General features: G+C 37.2%; 1 long non-coding RNA gene across 2 annotated transcripts in view; it reads left to right on the top strand.

Moving 5' to 3' along the window:
- The window catches only part of LOC141406731 (uncharacterized), a 470,067-nt gene extending 450,002 nt beyond the window's left edge, over positions 1–20,065 (top strand). For both annotated transcript variants that reach the window (XR_012413497.1, XR_012413496.1), the window contains one exon: positions 19,180–20,065. This is a non-coding gene — a long non-coding RNA (uncharacterized lncRNA). The remainder of the gene's footprint in view (positions 1–19,179) is intronic.
- The last annotated feature ends 740 nt before the right edge of the window (positions 20,066–20,805 follow it).

The following is a 20,805-nucleotide window of genomic DNA, read 5'->3' as shown; positions in this document are numbered from 1 at the left end:
AGGACCTTGTTCTACACCTCAGCTTGTCGCAGATAGCTATGACATGCGCGGAGAACATGGACATGCTCTCGAATGTAACCCCTAGAATTTTGGGGGTAGTTTATGGTCGGATTTCTGCTACCATCGACCATGACATTCAACTCGGCTCTCACCTCTGCCGTCCATGTGGTCAACAGAGTGGCCGTAGATTTAGTGGCGGATATTTGCATATTTTACGCGAAAAATTATGGTAAGATTGCAAAAATTATGCAATTGAAGGGTTTGGGAGAGATTGGGAGTCTTGTTTTCTGATGACCGTGAAACGATGAATTACTGGGGCTGTGTTATCACAGCATGCGGCAACATAGTCCCTGTCGTAGTCCCTCACATGGACGAGTCCAGAGCAACCCCTGAGATGCACCCACTTCCGATATCTATTGCACCTCGCCAAACTTTGAGTGTGATGAATGCGGATGTGGCAAACCGAGCCCATCCACATTGGTCCTGGGTTTCACAGTATAACGCCTGTGAACATCTCCATACTGTAGTACAGTAGTAGAACTTATGTGAGTTCTTGTACTACAACATCTAGGGCAGGGTTGTCACAGCATACATAGTCCCAGTTGTAGTCCCTCACATGAACGAGTCCAGAGCAACCCCTGAGATGTACCCACGCCCGACATATATTGCACCTCACCAAAATTTGAGTGTGGTGGTTTCGGAGCCCACTCAAATTTGTCCTGCCTTTCACAGTATAACGCCTGCACCTGTTCCATTCAGCCGTAGGATCGATGAATCACTGGGGGCTGTGTTATCACAGCATGCGGCAACATAGTCGCTGTCGTAGTCCCTCACATGGACGAGTACAGAGCAACTCCTGAGATGCACCCACTTCCAGCCCATCCAAATTGGTCCTGGGTTTCACAGGATAACGCCTGTGCCTGTTCCATTTTCCATCTTACAACTATTTAACATCTCCATACAGTCTTAGAACTTATGTGAGTTCTTGTACCACAACATGTAGAGTACTCTTCCTAACACCTGTGAGTAGAATTGATGCTGCTCTTGAAACACTATTTTGTTTACGTAGATACGATATCTTGTTCAAAACATTCTACCACACCAGAGCCCCATGGATAAGAATTTGACGTACAATGATCCTGAACACCCAATGGAAGAAGAAATCAAAAGTGACTGGTGCCTGATGAAAGACTTCCGTGTCGGGATAGAAAAGAATCCGGGTTATGGGTCTGTTCAGTTCGCCAGATCTGCATCCACCTCATTTCAATATCGGTGAGATGTAATAAATGTAGGGAACGGGTCCACTTTCGATGCTTCTCAGACCTTAACTGCCTCCAGGACTACCGCCACAACATCTCCCAGTATGGCTCCAACTTCATCGTTGTCGTCGTAATACGAGACAGCCCCACAATCTCCCCAATAACAACAAAGGCAGCATCTAAGATTGGCTCTAGTGATCCATACATGGAATGTATAGGAATATCAGAAAAGGGTGGGACTTATAAAGAATTGCCTAATGTGTACATACCGCTGATAAATAGCTGTGCCCCGCGTAATATACCCGACATTAGTTCGGTTTGGAGGGCAATAACCATTTGGTGCTGGGAGACATCAGAGCTCATGGTGAGCTAGACATTCCGTCCTAGATAATGGCCAGAGGGTATAGCGATGAACGAAGACGTTCCAACGAGGATAAGAGGAGATTGTCACAGCTCGCCAAATATCACCACCCAGTCTGATAAATAACGTGCCGTTGCAACTCATCATTACTCTTAGCTCAGACAATCGTCCTAATATTGTATCCGTTAACAGACCACCTGACTTCATAACTTATGACAGCCGTACTTCTCTAAACCAAGGGAAATCTGATTGACAAGGGTTCAAAGTTTACCAACCACCACTTCAAAAAGTTAGATGCCCATTTCTTCAGATCACCAAGTAGCTGAGACAAATTTTCGGGCATCATCACACCTGCTGCTCAAATACCCAAATCTACAGCAGAGGCGATGGGGCTGGCAAATGAATGTGATGAGTTTCGTCGTACGAACCCTAATGACCAAACACTTAAGCTAAGGAGTATAGGCGAAAAAAGTAGCTAGACCACTTGAAGCGATGCAACATTGGAACAGGACTGAATAAATTGCAGCTACGGTTAAATCATTCTCGAATCCAGTAAAGAAGAATGATAGAACAGCTGTTAATTTCAATGGCGTGACAGTGACAGATCCGAAGAAGTGTGCATGTTATTTTAACCGGCAACTTATAGACCCGAGAGTGATAGGGCGAAAAGCAGTGTGATATGCTCTATCAGCCAAGTAGGTACCGCCACAATTTACGATGAGCGATGTTGCAGATGTCATCCAACCGTCACAACGACATCGATACGGCGAAAAGGTGTGTGATATGCCCTCTCAGCCGAGGAGGTACCACCACAATTTATTATGAGCAATGTTGCAGATGTCATCCGAAATGCGAAGTCATCTAAAGCGTTTAGCCCACACGGAATCTATGTGGTAGTGCTTAAGCAACTCGACGAACTCGGAGTTTAGTATTTGAAAAATGTCCTAAATTTGCGTTAGCCACCAATATTGTAAGAGAATCCTGGAAAGTTGGTATAGTGATCCTGTTACTGAAGAATATTCAGCCCTATCAGATTGCCGACCTGTGACAACATTCCAGTGGATAGCGCACAAAATAAAATTTTTCAAATTAAGGGGTTATGCCACTCATTGAGCACGAAAAACCTATTTTTTCATGATTATTTACAAGAAATCTACCAAACTTTTTTTACGAAACACTATTTTTACTAAAGCAGTTTGCGGTGCCCACTGTAGCTCAAAAATTAATAAACACAAAGAACATCATCGGTATAAATTGCCAAAGGATCTCCGAACAAACCCTAAACTGCACTTGGACACAAATGTTGAACTTTTCTGGGGTGCGCACCAGCCAGCCAGACAGATGGACAGACGAACGGACATTACTAAATTGACTCCAAATTGTCTGAAACGGATTTCGTCCAAACATACTTGGGGTTTAAACCCATTAATTCACATTTTGCCCGTATGAAAGTGTATATACCCTCGTTAGCATAAATGCTGAGGGTATAAAAATATCCATATACAAAAATGGTGAACTGTCAAAGTGAAAATTTCGATTTTAACTAAAAATGGAAAGTTTCATTTTATTGCCATAAATCCGTCAGTTTTTTTAAATATCTCGCTTAAGGACAGGCTTTTTATGTGTATACTCGTAAAAAACCCACAAAAACGGAAGATCGGATAATCCGTTTTTCTCAGAAATGCCATTTCAAGATCGACTCGAACTTTTTTGAAAACATATTCTATTCTACCTGTACTTTAACAGTAGTCAATAAAAATGTTTCGATTTTTTAAAATAGGCAAGTGGCCATAACCCCTTTACATACATACATAGAGGTATGTGGCGGTACCTACTCAGATGCCAAAGTTTTATACTGGTAACTACCTCCACTTCGAAGTCTATCAGCTTCTACCGGATATGTCAAATATTGGACCAAAGAGTTTCTGGAACAGTTCATATTTCATGGTTAGAACAGCGGTCGTATGTACTTTTCAGGAGCTCGTAATCTATATTTTTGGAACCGTCGACTTTGATCGGGTTATGGGCGTGAATCAGACCAGTGGTTAGTCTTTCATCAATAAAGGAATTAATGCCTTATTTTATCCAGTGCTCCGCTTTTAAGTGCTGTTGTGATGCCTACTACTACTTTCCAAGTATATCTGTCATCATGGATACTGCACTAGACATTCTAGATCCGAATAGGTTTATCGCCTAAATTATTTCTGGGCGTGTCGTATTTTTTCGATTCCAATTCAAAAGGTATTCGATCTTATGAAGACTTCGAGGCTAACGAAATATCCTTACACTAGAAATGGCCTCCAGAAGGGATTTTATATTACAGAAGTGCTGTGAGAAGTTCAATCTACAGACCTCCTCTATAGAAGACTTATTTTAAGGACTTCTATTTTAGGGCGTAAAGAATACCTCGAGAAAGGTCTTCATTTTATAAAAGTGCTCTGAAAAGTCTACAATCTATAGACCTCTTCTGAAGGTCTACAAAACCTCACCAAATGTAAAAGGCCATAAAAAGTTTTAAGCTGAAAGATGTATCAAAATGCAGAAGACCTATGTCTGCAGAAGAACTCGTTATAAAGGGACCTTAATTTAAAGAAATATTTGTAGATTACTTGGAAATCCGTATAGATTAATTCCTGAAGTGCCTTCTTTCTATTCCACTTTAAAACTATACTATACTATTCCACTCCCATCTATAAAATACCTCTTTTAAAGACTTCTAACTAGTGAAGACTTATTTATCCAAAGGTTTACCGTGAATAGGCCGAAATCGATTTTAAACATTTTTTTATATCATTGCAAACCTTTTCTTTTATTTAAACCGAATTTCCCCAGATATTTCCACATAACCAGCTAACCCAACCAAGACTACGTCTTTTCACAACTTCACACGTTTCTCCTACAAAGAGAAGAAATGCAAAAAAATGTGTTCCAAGTTGTAGCAGAGTGACCCTTGTACTATTTGTAAGGGGGCAGAATAGCAAAAGTGACAAGCAATGGACAATCAGGGCCACTGAGTTTTGAGCGGTAAGCAGAAAGGGCAAAGAAGAAGGCAAATCAGAACACGACATACTGAAGTAGGAAGACAGAACAGAATATTTTAAATTGCATTGCTCTTGTTGGTGTTGTTGTCGTCGTCGTAACTGTTGTTCTTGTTCTTGTAAGCCTATTATTATGGTCAAAAATGTTAACAAGTGGTGTACTTGATGTACATGAAGCCATAAGGAGACACGACAAGCAGTAGGAGTTGAACGAACGAACATGCAAACCTCTAACCAATACTCGTACACCCGTTGATTTCCTTTTGGCCACCAGCATAATACCAAAATGCCTCGGCATATATTTTCCAAAAACGCATGCAAGTACACTTGTATGTACATACCCACTAAACAATTTTTGCCGAAATCGTACCGAATTCGGACGAAATCTCTGCACAAGTTTCCATTTCTGATGCCGTCTTCGCATGCAAAACATGTCCGTTTTTGTGTGAAGCGGTTCGCAGAATTCGGAACAATTTGTCGAGGGAAATTCGAAAAGAGCATTCGAGTTTCCACAAAAATTAGTTTCGAATTCTGAAGAAAATTCGTAAAAAAATCTGAAGTAAATTGTGATTTTCGTAACAATCTCCGACAAAACTCTGAAGAAGTATTCGAAAATGTGCAGAAAATGGAATACATTTCGGAGATGTGTTTCGAGATTCTGGAAAGTTTCGGAACTTATTCTAAAAAATTTGCTACGCTCTATCCGAAAGTCGGAAACTATTCTGATGTTTCATTAGATGTTCCAAATATATTCGCCCAAAATTCTTAATCTTTATTCGGATTTGATTCGAATTTCTTGCAATTTAAATAAGAACCTCTTTATTTAAGCTATATACCTATGTTCATAATTACAATGTGGATTTATTATATTATTCACCGCTGCTGCCCGCAAACATTGCAAAATTATAGTCGCAGTCCTTCATGATAAAGTTTTCGAATGCTTTTATTTTTCTAAAATATAATTAAAAATATTGATTATTCCATTATGTGTTTGCAAACTTACAATTTTAATTTGCGATTTAAATCACAAAATAACTTGTTCCGCTACGTCTTTGTCAATTAACAGTTGCTAAATAACAAAAAAAAAAAAAAAAACAAACCACAGCATGCAAACAAAACAAAAACTCTACCTCGTCTTTGTAGTTCTTAAAATAATCTCTCTGGGAATTTACTAGCGAGAAAGAGAAACGAATCAAAATTTCCCATCAGAGAATGTGCAGAATATTGGCAGATTTTCGAAAACAAGCACAAGAAAATGTGCAGAGATTCCTTTAAAAAAATGGCTGATAATAGGTTCAACTTCTGAAGGAAATTTTGAGAAATCGGAATATTTTCTGATCATACATTGGAAAAACTCTTAACAAAATTTAACATCAGAGCGCTCGGCAACAATTGTTTAGTGGGTATATGCGAATGGGTGGGTTACTGATTTACTAATACACATGTAGACAACAACAAAGACGAAACATAAAAACTACACACGTACAACATGTATAATTTCGAAACAAGCCGTTAACAGGCATATTAACCTACTACAACTACCATTCTTCTTTCGTTCTGTTTTCCTACATTCCACCACATGATCATCCTCTCCACCTTTTGCTTCGCATCTGCTGTTTTAGCCTGTTGGTGAAATTAAGTAACGCATTTGTATTCATCAGTTTGAAAATTTTTATTTGATTTTTACATTGAAATTTCTTTGGCAATTCTCGTAAATAGTCACTGTCTGTCGTTTGTGACCAAGCGACCGGCCATTGGGACAGAAGAATTGTCCACATTTTGAGGTCAGAATTTAATTTTACTTCGTTATTTTAATTTGCTTTGTTGTGGGAGCAGCCGACACACAAAATGTCGATATGGTAATTTAGTTGGTTGTAAGATGGAAATGTAAATGGATTACAACAACTGGGCTGAGATAATTTGTTGGTTAATATTTTGGGGAGAATAAATTCATTAAAGCAATAATTGTGCTAAAATGGAAGTCAAATAAAAAACTATATAGAAGGTGTTTCCTTTATAGTAAATCTATTAAGAAAATGTCCTGAATATTCTTAACTGGCCAGACTATGTCCCATCCCAAGAATTTTATTTGCAAGGGAAAAAAATTACCATGTGCAAACTTCCAGTCAAATTGGGTACTCAGTTCGCAAGTTACAGTGCTCCATAATACCCAGTTAAAAGCCGGCAACGCCAAAAATTTCTTACTTTTGAAAACCAAACAAGCAACAACGGCGTTAAGTTCGGCCGGTCCGAACTTGTTATAACATCCACCACGATATGTATAGAAGTAAAATGGAACAATTAGTTTCCTTTCGTTTATAAATTCGTTTAAATTAAAATTTTAGCAATTTCGGAAAAACAATGTGGCTAACATTCAAAATTCTAAAATTCAGGGGCTACATCAAAACGTCGACCTATACCGACAAATTTCTGACGGAAAGCTTTTAGACTCAAAGAAGAGTAAATACCAAATGTAAGATAATGTGGCTAAAACCTAAAAATTCCGAAAATCAAGAGGTACGCTTCTATGGAGGATATAGGAAGATGTGGACCTATACTGATAATTCTCTTTTGGAAAATGTTAAAACCCCAAAAATTTCAGTAATTTCGGTGGAAATTGACGTCATAACCTTCAGAAATACGGGAGGTAACGTTCTATGGAAAGTTACCTTTCTGTGGGGGCTATATGGAAACGTGGACCTATATCGACAAATTTACAGGGGAAAGTCGAATACCCCCAACGAAGACTAAATACCAAATTTCAGTCATTTCAGTGGAATATTGAGGTCACAACCTTCAAAATACCGGAAATCGGGAGGTACCGTTCTACGGGGGCTATATGAAGGCGTGAACCTATACCGAAAAATTTAAAGGGGAAAGTCGAATACCCCCAACTAAGACTAAATAACAAATTTCAGCCATTTCGAAGGAATGTTGAAGCCACAACTTTTAAAATACCGAAAATCGGGAGGTACCGTTCTATAAGGGCTATATGAAGCCGTGGACCTATACCAACAAATTTAATATTAAACCCCCAAATGAAAACTAAATACCAAATTTGAGTAATTTCGGAGGAATATTGAGGCCACAACCTTCAAAATACCGGAAATCGGGAGGTACCGTTCTATGGTGGCTATATGAAGGCGTGGGCCTATACCGACAAATTTATAGGGGAAAGTCGAATATCCCCAACCAATACTAAATACCAAATTTCAGCCATATCGAAGGTATATTGAGGTCACAACTTTCAAAATACCGAAAATCGGGTGGTACCGTTCTAAGGGGGGTATATGAAGGCGTGTACCTATACCGACAAATTTAGAGGGGAAAGTCGAATGCTCCCAACGAAGACTAAATACGAAATTTCAGCTATTTCGAAGGAATATTGAGGCCACAACTTTTAAAATACCGAAAATCGGTAGGTACCGTTCTATGGAAGATATATGAAGGCGTGGACTTATACCGACAAATTTCATACGGAAAGTTGTACAACCCCAACGAAGACTAAATACCAAATTTCAGTAATTTCGGTGGAATATTGAGGCCACAGCTTTCAAAATACCGAAAATCGGGAGGTACCGTTCTATGGGGGTTATATAAAGGCATGGACCTATACCGACAAACTTCTCGGAGAATGTTTTATACCCCCAACGAAGACTAAGTATCAAATTTCAGCCATTTCGGTATGATAATGAGACTAAAACTTTCAAAAATCGGGTGGTACCGTTCTATGGGGGCTATATAAAAACGTGGACCGATATAGCCCATTTGGAAAACCAAACATCATAGTAGTTATAGAAATTTGTAAATTTCAAAGCTCTATCTTAAAAATTGCGAGCTGTATCTTGATTTCAACAGATGGACAGACAGACGGACATGGTTATATCGACTTAGATGTTTCCCTTATCAAGAGTATATATGCTTTATAGGGTCTCCGATGAATATTTCGATGTGTTATAACGGAATGACCAATTTTATTATACCCTCTATATTATAGTGGAGGTTATAAAAATTAGGCGCCGTGTCCAATTTAATTTGGACTTTGTGACTTTTGATATTGTGACCATAATACCTAAAGTATAATTTGGTCTTATGACTGAACGGTCTGAAGACCAAATTATACTTTGGTTATACTTATTAACACTCCAAATTATTTTTGGGCCTTATGACTGTCGAGCGTTATGTCAGGTCACACTAATAGGCTCTGGATGGATCTCTCGGTCTAGATCATGAACATCTCTCCAGAGGTGCCTCGGTGGGTGAAGCCTGCCATTAAGATTGTAGCAGGATATCATCATGAAAATGGTCTACAGGTTTCAGTCCTTAGGACGGTACTCTAACAGTTTTGAAAATTCATCCACTGCGCATACATCACATTTGCACACTGGCGCCGCACAGCTTACTACAGCCCGGCCTATAGTTATACCCTACACCACTATGTGGTAAGGGGTATTATGTCTTTGTGCATTTGTATGTAACATACAAAAGGAAACGAAATAGACCCATAGTTCCTTTTGGGGATATACATATAATCACTTTCTGAGTCGATTTATGCATGTCCGTCCGTCTGTCTGTCTGTCTGTCTGTCTGTCTGTCCGTCTGTCCATGTATTTTTGTTCGCAACGTACAGGTCGCATTTTTTGTCCGATTCAGCTGAAAATTGGGGACTACAACTTTTTTAGCCATAGGAAGAACGCTATTGCTTTTGGTGAAAATCGGTTCAGATTTGGATATAGCTCCCATATATATTTTCGTCCGATTTCACGTATTTGCTGCACCAAACACGCCATATACGTCCAATTTTGATGAAATTTTGAATGTGTGACTGAATTCCGTCTAGAAATAAGTGTGCCAAATTATACAGAAATCGGTTCAGATTTGGATATAGCTCCCATATATATTTTCGGCCGATTTCACGTATTTTCTGTACCAAACACGCTATATATTTCCGATTTCGATGAAATTTGGAATGTGTGACTGAATTCTGTCTAGAAATAAATGTGCCAAATTATATCGAAATCGGTTCAGATTTGGATATAGCTCCCATATATTTTTTTCGCCGATTTCACGTATTTGCTGCACCAAACACGCTATATACATCCAATTTTGATGAAATTTTGAATGTGTGACTGAATTCGGTCTGGAAATAAATGTGCCAAATTATATCAAAATCGGTTAAGATCTGGATATAGCTCCGATTTATATTTTACATATTCACAGTGGTGTAGGGTATCATATAGTCGGCCCCGCCCGACTTTGATCCTTTCCTTACTGGTTTTTATAAGAGGCCGGTAAGGTTTCCTTGTCAGCACCCTAAGTACTGCCGGTCAGCGACATTATCTTGTAGCAAATTTTAGTGGTTTGCGCGGACGACTTAAACATGCTATAGAAAGTTATACCCAGTATTTTGCGACCAACATGTTCAGGAAGAGCCTAATTTCAGATGTACGGTTGGTTAAATGTGTAGCAGTAGAGTTAGCGGCATTAATTTCCATATACCTCAGATGGAACCACTAAGTCAGCTATGTAGATGTTCGACCTATCACTTATGGCATCGACGATAGGACCAGACGTCAAAATGGTACAATCATCCACATTAGGGTTATGACTTTTTTACAACCTCATATCCCTGTATTATAGCGCGATGAGTTTCTACATAAGACTACATAAAATCTTAATTATAAGGTGATTCGGTTAAAAAAAACCTCACGCACAAAATGATTTTAAAATTTTAATTTATCAGAATTAGGGCATTTTTATGAAGTCACCGTATTGTAGTTGTTTAAGCCTACTAAATATATATATTCGTGCAACAGGAAACAATTGTGGCCGAGAGGGCTCCTACACTCCTTTCACTTTATCACTCTCGTCATGCTCTTAAATTGCCGCCTAAATTAACACACGCACCTTTTCGGATCTGTCACTCCGTTGAAAGTAAGTCATTCTATCATCATTCTTTCCCGGATGCGAGAGTGATGCCCACAATTCACTCAATGTTACATTGCCGTAGGTGGTCTCGACACGTTTTCCTCTTATCTATTATCTTTCCTCACCTACAAGCCTATTTTTTTAAAGAGTAATAACAATAAATGTCCCAGAAACATCCCAAAAGGAACAAGGGAGACTTCTCTCATATCAATGAATGCAAACCAATTTAAAATTGCCGAATCCGAACGGCATATCTTAAGACACCACTTGTAGAAAAGTTTTACATGGCTGAGATACATAGAAAATGTGTCCAAAATTATACAGAGGGTGGTAAATACCATCGTAGAAAATTTTAAGTTACCTGGTCTGGGAATCGAACCCGGACATTCATCGTGCAAGGCGGGTGTGCGTACCATTGCACACCGCTGCCACTTCAAGAATATGTTCATTAACTCTTGGGTCTTTAGGGTTCCTACGCCTAAGCAAAGAAGAAGATGAAGCACCTTAACGCAAACGGTCGCCTGTCTCTTCGACAAAGCTGGTCATGGGGCTTGAACACCGTAGGACGGCTAATTTGAGTGGTACACTACAAATTTGTTGGAGGTGAATAAATGCTGGAGAATACGTTTGAAACTAATAAAACCATTTTTGATGATAAATATTCGCATTTTCATTATTAGGCCAGAAATGTATATAGTAGCCCTCATCTCTACCAACAACATTTACTAACCTTAAAATTACATTTGTTGTACTACTTGGAAACTTAGCGAAAACAATATCAATTTCAACAAAACCCAAGTAAATAATCCTTTAAAGTAATTTCTAGTTAATAAATTTTTATGAACAAAAAAAACCCAACATTGTTGCTTTTTTCATCATGACAATATTCCGCACAATAAATAATAACAACAAGTTATAAATATGGAATTGTATAAATTTCTGTAAATGTTCCCACTTGGAATGTAGTTTGCAATATTTGTAGGATTCTATCCCTTTCTTGTCGAGTCCTTCGTTTTTCTTTTTTTCTGGTTTTGCAAACAAAAAATTCTCAGGAGAAGTAACAAACAATGGCAAATTTTCTGGGAATACAAAACATTTTTGGAGAAGAAGATTGAGATTTAAGAATTGTTGTAAGTAATGTTGAATTCCATTGTATATTATTTTGTATTATATTTCAAAGTGGGGAGGCAGGGTTGTGGAGTAGGCTGCATCACTCACTCACCCACCCACTCCAGTGGTTACACTATTTTTTTTTTCTTCTAACATTGCCTTGAATGTAAATGCTACCACAAGAAGTGTACTAAAAAAAGCCACTATGATTTTTAATGTTCTTCTGCTTCTTGTTCGTCTTCATCTTGTGAATGAAATAAAAACAAATAGAAATTTATTGCCAGAAATTTATGACAAGTTGGTATTTTTTTACATAAATTACAAACTAACCATATTTTCATATATTTTTTTAACATGGTAGTTTTTTTCAGAGCATTTTTTTGTCGAGCCTTTCTTTTTCCTCTCGAGGGATTTTCTATTTAAGTTGAAATTTATTCCACTTCTTTGTGAAACAATAATATAAAAATGCATATACTGAGAAACAATGAAATGAAAGAAAAAGGAAGGAGTAGCAAAAAAAAATACCACGTGAATTGGACATTTTTGGTTAACAGATTGAAATTTCATAGAACAATGGGAATAATGGGGCTAATGTTTGAATTTACAGTTTTGGTTTCTTCGGGAGTCTAAATTTATATGAAGTAATGTAAGGGAATGAAATAGTAATATAAATTTAAAAGTAAATTCATGTTAAATTCACTTTCCGAAATCACGAATCTGAGACAATTCTATTAAACATTGTGGCAAGAACTTGTTTGTACACAAAATTGGAAATGAGAGAAAGGAGAACCCGATTAAGTCCGCATATTTCCGCAATATTTCTTCTAATGTTCGAATATGGAATAAATTGGTCAACAAAAATACAAAAAATTAAAACAAAAATAAACAAATTTAAAAAAAAAATCTAAGTTTAAAAAATTTGTTAAAAAATTAAAAAAATACTCCTTGGATTTTCATAAAACTCTTAAACAAAACAAAAAATGTCCATTTGTGTAAAAAATCTATAATTAATATGATAAACATGAAATTTCAATAAATTAAAAAAGTGTTAAACGGACAGAACGGACGGATACAAAACTATATATGGGCTGAAAGAAGACACTCTCAGGAATCTTTCAGCGGAAACGAAACGTTGTTACATGTTGTTCCCTAAAAGTTCTAATCCACTAAAATTGGAATTTCGCTAAAAGTTAGTTTCCGAGGAAAAATAAAATAGCTCTCTTCGTGTACACGTAATTTATATATAAATTAAATTATTAAAATGATTCTTAAAGGCAACAATAAAAAATAAATGAACACAATATATGTTATAATCCCCGAGAAATCACTATTTCTTTCCCCAGAAATTTGTAAAAATAGGTATTTTTCAAATTTAGGAAAAAAAATTGTAGTCTTTAGGAGCACTCCACGCCCACAACTTCCAATACGTTGACCAAATTTTTTGGATTCCTTAGTTTCAATATGATTACATTCGAGTCCCACATAGAAATTTACGATTGAGAAAGGCTATAGTCGGTCCCTACACGACTACCCCTGTAGCTTTTCCCTCGTAAACATTTTTTAGGGAGATACCAAAGTTGTCACATATCTGGCTTTTATACCAAATGACTTAAGGTGAACTGAACCAAAATAATTAATATTTAATTTTATATTTGACTACTGCCGACTTCTACTTGTTACTGATTGAAGGCTTTGCTTGTTTTCTTGATTAATTTTAATACACCAAATAGAAGCAGAAGTATTTGTCTTAAAGTAAAAACTTCAAAATACGAGTATTATAATATTTTACCATGAATGTTACATTTTGTATTAATTTAAAGCTCAGATGGTTCAGCTTCATTATCAAGCTGTCTCCTTTGAATATGTCCAACAGAACAGAAATATCTGACATTGAAATATAAGCTTTGTTTCTTTACTTTTTTAATGGTAAAAGTGGTAAAAGAGAAAACTGTCAAAATTGCTCAAAATTTCTCTCTCATGAACAGTTTTAACAGAAAAACCAGTAAGGAAAGGATCAAAGTCGGGCGGGGCCGACTATATGATACCCTACACCACTGTGAATATGTAAAATATAAATCGGAGCTATATCCAGATCTAAACCGATTTTGATATAATTTGGCACATTTATTTCCAGACCGAATTCGGTCACACATTCCAAATATCATTGAAATCCGACTTATATAGCGTGTTTGGAGCAGCAAATACGCGAAATCGGCCGAAAATATATTTGGGTGCTATATACAAATCTGAACCGATTTCGATATAATTTGGCACATTTATTTCTAGACTGAATTCAGTCACACATTCCAAATTTCATCGAAATCGGAAATATATAGCGTGTTTGGTACAGAAAATACTTGAAATCGGCCGAAAATATATATGGGAGCTATATCCAAATCTGAACCGATTTCTATATAATTTGACACACTTATTTCTATACCAAATTCAGTCAAACATTCCAAATTTCATTAAAATCGGACGTATATAGCGTGATTGGTACATCGCATACGTGAAATCGGGCGAACATATATATGGGAGCTATATCCAAATCTGAACCGATTTCGATATAATTGGGCACATTTATTTTTAGACCAAATTCAGTCACACATTCCAAATTTCATCGAAATCGGACATATATAGCGTGTGTGTTACAGAAAATACGTGAAATCGACCGAAAATATATATGGGGGCTATACCAAAACTTGGACCGATATAGCCCATCTTCGAACTTGATCTTCCGACGGCTAAAAAAATGGTATTCCCAAATTTTCAGCGAAATCGGTCAACAAATGCGACCTGTATGTTGCGAACGGACGGACGGACGGACGGACGGACATGCATAAATCGACTCAGAAAGTGATTCTATGTATATCCCTAGAAGGAACTATGGGTCTATCTCGCTTCCTTTTGTATGTTACATACAAATGCACTAACACATAATACCCCTTACCACATAGTGGTGTAGGGTATAATAAAGGAACGAAAATATGGTAGATCTGGTAGTAATGACCAAAAAAGCATAAAAATTCAATTTTCTTTTTTATTTCACAGTTTTTAATTTTGTCTTGTCAGCGTTCGCCTTTTTCTTCTGTTTTTGTTCATTTTTTTTTTTTCATTGTCAAATAATCGTCAAACGAATGTCGAAAAAACAGTTTTACCATTTTTATCTGAAGAAATTTGACTGGTAGCCTGTGGTAGAAGAGAAAGGCATTTTCCACGTCTCTTCTCTCTCACTTTCTTAAAAAAAAACTTCCAGTTTTACCACTTTTTGGGGTTAAGGAACGCTTTGCAGGTTAAAAATGGTAACAAATGGAAGTAAAGGAACACATCTAAAATTGCATAAATTGGAAATTGGGATATCCCAGAGTCTTTTTCAACATCACAATCATTTCACCAATTTTTGTAAAGCAATTGGAAACATATCTTCATTATTGAAAAGAATCCAACCAAAGCTGAGATGCTCGTCAGTACAATTCAAAGAAAAAAACGGGAAAGTGGGATGGATGTACGCCAATCTATTTTGCATCATAATAAAGGTGATGTTTCCTCATCAATTGGCAGGCTTTCCTTTTGGAATAGGACTACTAAAAGCGAAGATATTTGCATAAGAATAAAACTTAGAATTTTTGCCCATTCCGACTTTTGAATATTATCCGACTATCACCATACTCAATATGCTTTTTCCTTTCTGGGATCAGAATTGCAACTTGTAGCGTGATAACAAAAAATGGAAAAATGGGATGCACTACCGATTTTTGTGATATCTCCGTTGTTTGAAATCCTACGCCAACTTATTTTGCAACAATGTAAAAGAAATCGTATCCTTTTCCATTGACGGGCTTTCCTTTTGGGATACGCCTACTAGAAACAGAGATATTCGCATATGAATAAAACATTGAATGTTCTCCACATAAGTTTTTGCCCATTCCGGCCACTGAATATTATCCGACCATCACCAACATCAGTAGGCTTCTGTGAGACCCCCATCAACCCCCAAAAATTCGTGATGATCCGATCAAAATTCAGACCAGTAGCGTTATTTAAAAAAAATGGAAAAATGGGACGTATAACCGGCTATTGCGATATCTCCATTATTTGGCCAATTACGCCAACCTACTCTGCATCATTGCAAAAATGGGATTTTCTACTTTCGTAATCAGGCTTTGCTTTTGGAACGTCCCCAACCAAAGCTGTGATATTCCTCATTATAATAAAAATCGCAAAAATTAAAGTTGGATTTCATTAGTGACTATTGCGATATATTCGTTGTGTGATACTATCTACTTTCATTGTCAAGCTTTGCGTTTGGTATACCCCTTAAAGAGGCTGAAATATTTACTTTTGAATAAAACGTTGACGTTTTCTACAAATAAGTATTTTTGCCCATTCCAACCCCTGAATATTATCTGGCCATCACCAAAATAGATCTTCTTTCTATTCGGGACCCCTATTTACCACCGAAATTTTGTGACGACGAGGATTTGGTTGCGACTTCAAAAAAGTTGTGTATTATAGACTATTGCGATATCTCCGTTATTTGGCCACCTACGCCAACCTACTTTGCATCATTGTAAAGATGGGATTTTTGACTTTCATAGTCAGGTTCTGCTTTTGGAAAGTCCCCAACCAAAGCTGAGATATTCGTCATTATAACTAAAATCGCAAAAATGAAACGTGGTGTTTAACTTGCAACTATCGTGATATCTTTGTTGTTTAACCACCTACGACAAAATACTTTACATCGTTGGAAAGGTGATATTTGTATACCCCTTATAGAGGCTGAGATATTTGCTTTTGAATAAAATGTTGACTTTTTCTACAAATAAGTTTTTTGCCCATTACGACCCCTAAATATTATTCGACCATCACCAAAATCAATAGGCTTCTTCCCCTCCGGGACCTACATCAACACCCAAAATTTGGTGACGATCCGATCAAAATTGCGACCTGTAGCGTTATTACAAGGTTTAGATGGACAGACGGACAGACGCACATAGCCAGGTCGATTCAACTCGTCGAGACATTCATTTTGGTATATATAAATATGGGTCTACGACTATTATTGCGATGCGTTACAAACTTTTTGGGCAAAACCAACTTATAATACCCTCCCCACATAGTGGCGAAGGGCATAACAATCGGTGACGACAAAAAATTGGGGTTTTGGCCGGGAAAATAGATTCCTGAATGCCGATAAATATCTATTCCCCAGATTGTAGAACCAACATTCGACCTCTTTGGAAAATTATAATCGACTGGTTTTAAAGACTTTAATGTACATCATTACTTATGGCATTCGTAATGACCATATATACCCCTCTAGTGGGTATCTGCTGCTCGAGCAGATTTATAGCTCCATGTTCTGCAAGGTCAACAAGTAAGAAAGTATCAGTCAGCTATGCTGACGGAGATATACCCTCAGTCTCCGACAAAAAAAAACAGGACCAAGCACAAACATTTTGCCGTATATAAAATTTATTAATTTTGTATCACGAGTTTGCTTTAAAACCTATACATATGTACCGTAATGTAGGGCTATACCAAATCATTGACATATACATTTTTAGTAACCAAACTTCTTCATAAAGGACTCGAAATATTAAATAACGTTACTAAGATTGAAAGAAATTTTTGAAAAAGTTTTAGAGTTATCTTGCACAATAGCCATTTTAGTATGTGTCTGGAGGGTTTTGTTGCTTGGACCATTATCTCAGGAAGTATTGACTTACTCCGGAAAAAGATTGTACCGTTGTAAGTGAGGCCACTAGAACAACCTTCTGAAAAAAGAATCAAAACGATGCGAGTGGAGCTTTTAAACTTCACTTTTTTTCGAATTTTGTGTGCGAGGTACCCGTAATAGTGGACCGATATAGCCCATATTCCAACCTGATACATGACTGCATGAAATAATATGATGTGCAAAGTCTTGCGGATTTGCCATTTTGGTTGGTGCCATCAGGGTTTCTTGGAACATTAAGGTCAATATCGCAGGAAGTATGGACTTGCGCAAGAAAAAAATTTTTTCGTCATAAAGGGAGTCGCAAGGAAACCTGCTGAAAAAAATTCAAGACCTTACGAGAGGAGCTCCTAAACTTCGAATTTCGTGTGGGAGGTACCCGAAGAAGTGAACCGATATAGTCCATATTCCAACCTGATACATGACTGGATGAAACAATACGATGTGCAAAGTCTGCACCAATCAAAAACTCCCTGCGAAAATTACGTGCGAATTTGCCATTTTGGTTGGTGCCGTCAGTGTTTCTTGGAACTTTTAAGCCAATATCGCAGGAAGTACGGATTTGCGTATCGCAGGAAGTATGGACTTGCGCAAGAAAAAAATTTTTTCGTCATAAAGGGAGTCGCAAGGAAACCTGCTGAAAAAAATTCAAGACGTTACGAGAGGAGCTCCTAAACTTCGAATTTCGTGTGGGAGGTACCCGAAGAAGTGGACCGATATAGTCCATATTCCAACCTGATACATGACTGGATGAAACAATACGATGTGCAAAGTCTGCACCAATAAAAAACTCCCTGCGAAAATTACGTGCGAATTTGCCATTTTGGTTGGTGCCGTCAGTGTTTCTTGGAACTTTTAAGCCAATATCGCAGGAAGTACGGATTTGCGTAAGAAAAAAATTGTATCGTCGTAAAGGGAGCCGCAAGGACAACTTACTGAAATAATTTCAAAATGATCCGAGAGGAGGTCTTAAGCTTCACTTAACCCGTATTTTGTGTGGGAGGTACCCGAAGTAGTGGACCAATATACGATGTGCAAAGTTTGACCAAATCGATTGTTTCCTTCAAGAGTTATCGTTCACACCATTTTACAGACAAATTTTGAACTTTTGTGGGGAAGGTACCCGAAAGGGTGGTCCGATATGGCCCATCTTCGAACTTACACTAAGTTTGGACAAAATATTACGATACCTAAAATTTGGTTCGAACCGGTTGAGTTATCGTGCGCACCAGGCAGACAGATGGACGGACATTGCTAAATTGACTCCAAATTGTCTGAAACGAATTTCGTCCAAACATTCTTGGGGTCCAAAACCGTTATTTCGATTAGGCACATTTTTGGTCGTATTAAAGTGTATATACCCTTTCTAGCCTAAAGGCTGAGGGTATAATGAGGCGCCCCTACCAGCATTAGAAAGTAACACATCTTGTCGGACATAACCATCGTGTTGCCTGGTCTGAGATATGACGCCACCACTTTCTCTGGGGTGAAGCCACCTCTCTATAATCGTCTCCATCAGCAGAGCGCGTCATGTAATAACCTCTGAACGGACCAAGATAAATCCTGGGTTTTGCCATGTTAAAGCCGGTCAGGACCGTTGCTTGGTATCTTTCATCACATACGTCACACCGCAGAATTTATAAACTAAATTTAAAACCTTCATCATATGGTGAAGTTCATAAATAATTGTTTATGTTTTAATTGTATTGCAACTAAAACTAATTCTAGCTTTTCTTCTATTTTCAGATGCCAAAGGCTATGGCTAATATAAGTGAATGTTGCTTAACGGAAGGCTACGGTAAGAATGGTTATTGATGCAATTATAACTTCACCCTTTAGGTTAACGCATATGCTTATCGACATAATGGTTTGTTTTAGCCACATTATTCATTCGGAATAACTAAAATTTGGCAGTATGTCTTCGTTGGAGTTACAAAACTTTCCTCCAGAAATTTCAACGCTTTATTCAGCCTCCATAGTACGGTACAGCCGACTTTCGTTATTTTTTAGTTTTAGCCACATTATTCAACCAGAACAACTGAAATGTGGTATTTATTACAAAACATCCCTTGCAAAATTATGGGGTAGACCACATAGAAAAATTTTTGAAGATTTTTGACACATTACTTTACTTAATTGTTTGTTATTTGGAATTTTATGTTGTCAGAAGACAGAAAACTTCCTCGCAAAAAAACCCATCCAATATTGCCAAATTTTACGTATATCAATTTTTTTCCAAGTTTTCGTACCGAGGTTGCTGCAATTTAGTATTGTGTGTTGCTAGAGGATAAAAAACTCAATTCGGAAACTTGTAAATATTTTTCCTTATTTTGGAAAGAACAACAATGATATATGTATTTTAAAGAGAGTATTATCTGTTAAGATATTCTGTTCCTGCAAGCTATAGGAGGAAGAGTTTAGAACTAAACTATTGGGGTATAAAAAGTTCGGCCCGGCTTAACGAATTGTTTACTTGTTTCTTTTTAATGTCATAGGCTGAGGATAGTTGTCTGCAAAACCGTACTTTAAAATTATTTTCTCAAGCAATTTCCTCTTTTTTTAAATCAAGACCCTGAAATGCAGGTATATAGAGCACCATAGACTAGAAGAAGAAACCAATCACAAATAAAAACTGTCTATTAAATATCACCACATCTTCTCTGCGATTCGTAGGATTATTTATCTCAATAAAAGGCCAAGGTTTTTAATACATAATGAAAAATTTGCATTTATTCAATCAAACCCCCATTAATATTCATTATCCTCTTAAGTAGTAGCAGAAGAATAAGATAATAATATACAAATAATCCTTGACAATTTTCCTTTCAATATCTTCAACTACTTTTGGCTTATTTAATTTGTCAATCTTCATTTCCTTTACCATCGCCATCATTGACAAATTAAAGAAGATATCGAATTCAACAAAAATTCACGCCAATGCAGATGTTCCAACACAAAAACAAAAAACGAAACTATTGCAGAAAAGAAGAATACTTAACCTCCACCCTCTGTATTTTTTATTGGCAAAGCAGGAAACAAAATTCGAAAAAAGGATAAACGAATCAAACAAAAGCAGGGCATCATTCATGGCAAAGCCAATGAATTCCCTTTTTAAAGGCAAAGGCAAATGCAGATGCCGGACTAAAATTAAAAATCCATTCATTTGAATAAATGCGAATTTGAAACGCTTCAACTATTTACAAAAAGCTGCTTTGGTGCTTGCTCGGCTTGTGCTTATTATAATGGTTACCTTTATTGTTGCTGTGGCTGGTTGGCTGGCTGGTGTTGGATAGTTGGTTGATTCGTTTGCCTGCCTGCCAGTCTGTATTGGGGGTAATTGAAAAATCGCAAAATTCCAAATGAATTTTTGAA

The sequence above is a fragment of the Musca autumnalis genome, unplaced genomic scaffold (genome assembly GCF_047663935.1).
Source record: "Musca autumnalis isolate F117 unplaced genomic scaffold, ASM4766393v1 scaffold_5, whole genome shotgun sequence".
Taxonomy (NCBI): Eukaryota; Metazoa; Arthropoda; class Insecta; order Diptera; family Muscidae; genus Musca; species Musca autumnalis.
This window is presented reverse-complemented; position numbering and strand designations above follow the sequence as displayed.